This window comes from Bison bison, unplaced genomic scaffold, assembly GCF_000754665.1.
Source record: "Bison bison bison isolate TAMUID 2011002044 unplaced genomic scaffold, Bison_UMD1.0 scf7180017864362, whole genome shotgun sequence".
Classification (NCBI taxonomy): Eukaryota; Metazoa; Chordata; class Mammalia; order Artiodactyla; family Bovidae; genus Bison; species Bison bison.
In genome coordinates, this window is record NW_011494934.1 from 3615016 (window position 1) to 3617103 (window position 2088).

Consider the following 2088-nt stretch of genomic DNA (forward strand, 5'->3'; position numbering starts at 1 on the left):
CCTGCTTCATTCTGTACTCCAAGGCCAAATTTGCCTGTTACTCCAGGTTTTTCTTGACTTCCTACTTTTGCATTCCAGTTCCCTATAATAAAAAGGACATCTTTTTACTTAATACATAACACATACTGTATTAGTACTTAATACATCTTGTATTTACTTAATACGTACTGTATTAGTTTCACTTACAAACATTACATGTATTTTTATATACACATATATGTAGGTATACATATGTAGATATATATGCATATATTTCCCCTTCTATTTCTCTTTCTCTTCTACTTGTCTTTTTATTCTTTCTCCTCTCCTTCCTTTCCTGCTTTATATCTTTTTTATCAATTAAATACAAACTAGAGTTAATTTAGATACTTTCCAAGTAATTTCCATAATTTCCAGAAAGTAAGAGACTATCATGATTATGAGAAATTGGGCTGAGGTTTTTAATTTCATTCATGAGAGCATTTTGTGGAACATGTGGTAGGCAGTATGTTTCCATGCTGTAAATGAGATAAAGTTTACTTTAGACATTAGAGAGCTCTCTAGAAAAGAAACCAATGCATCCTTTTAATTATGTGTGATTATATAAGGGAAAATACACCATCTGTAAACCAAGTTCCTTAGAGAAATTAGGGACATTTTAGAGAATTCACAATAAAGTAAAATAAAAGTTTGATAGAAATAATTCTCTCATTTGTTCAATAAAAACAATTCTTGTTTTAAGGTGGTTTAGTCACTAAGTCCATAGAAGGCAATGGCACCCCGCTCCAGTACTCTTGCCTGGAACATCCCATGGATCGAGGAGTCTGGTGGCCTGCAGTCCATGGGGTCGCTAAGAGTCCAACTGAGTGACTTCACTTTCACTTTTCACTTTCCTGCATTGGAGAAGGAAATGGCAACCCACTCCAGTGTTCTTGCCTGGAGAATCCCAGGGATGAGGGAGCCTGGTGGGCTGCCGTCTGTGGGGTCACACAGAGTTGGACACAACTGAAGGGACTTAGCAGCAGTAGTCACTAAGTCCTCCTACTCTTGGGACCCCATGTACTGTAGACTGCCAGACGCCTCTGTCCATGGGATTCTCTAGGCAAGAATACCGGGGTGGGTTGCCATTTCCTTCTCCAGGGGATTTTCCTGACCCAAGAATAGAGCCTAGGTCTTCTGCATTGCATTCAGATTCTTTAGTAAGTCAGCTACGAAGGAGGCCTGTTTTAAACTATATTAAATGATTTTATTAAATGAAACTATATTAAAATGATTTTACTTAATGTATTTATCTAATAGATTTTCTCAAATTTGCAAGGCTCGAAAAGATACAATGAGTAAGACAGTGAACCATGAGATTTTGTTATCTAATCAGACATTTAAACATTTTATTTGTAATATTCATGAATAGGAATTAAAGGGAAGATTTTGCAGTGTTTTTATCTTGAGATGGCAAGAAAAGCAAAAGTGTACATCATAAACTGGGACACTGAAGGGTCTAAAAAAGGAGAATCACTCAGCAAGTCTAAAGTTTTGGTTAAAGGCTAGTTTACCATTAACTAGTTCTGTCATCTTGGACAAGGTATTATTTTCTTTGCATTGAATTATGAATATTAGCAACTTCTCTGTCCATTTCTCAGTTATTGTAATTAGCCACTATGACTTAATGAAAGGAACATAAAGATACATTTCATTGGATACTGGTATAGCTTTTGCTTAACCACTTTCTAGTTATGGGGACCTGGGTGAGTTATTTATCTAACCTTAACCCAAATTCCTTCCTGTGGAAAAGAATACTAAGTCTTTTAGGATGTCTTAAGGATTAAACAAGTCCTGTAAACAAAGTAGAAAATCTGTAAATGGGGTATATTATTAGAATTATTAACTTAAAATATCATAAATGTAAAATATACTGATTAAGTATATTTTATTTAATAAAATTTTACTTTATTTAATATTTTACTTAATCAGTATATTTTTTTTTTTTTACAAAAAAAGATGTCCTTTTCATTATACAGGACTGGAATGCAAAAGTAGGAAGTCAAGAAACACCTGGAGTAACAGGCAAATTTGGCCTTGGAATACGAAATGAAGCAGGGCAAAGACTAA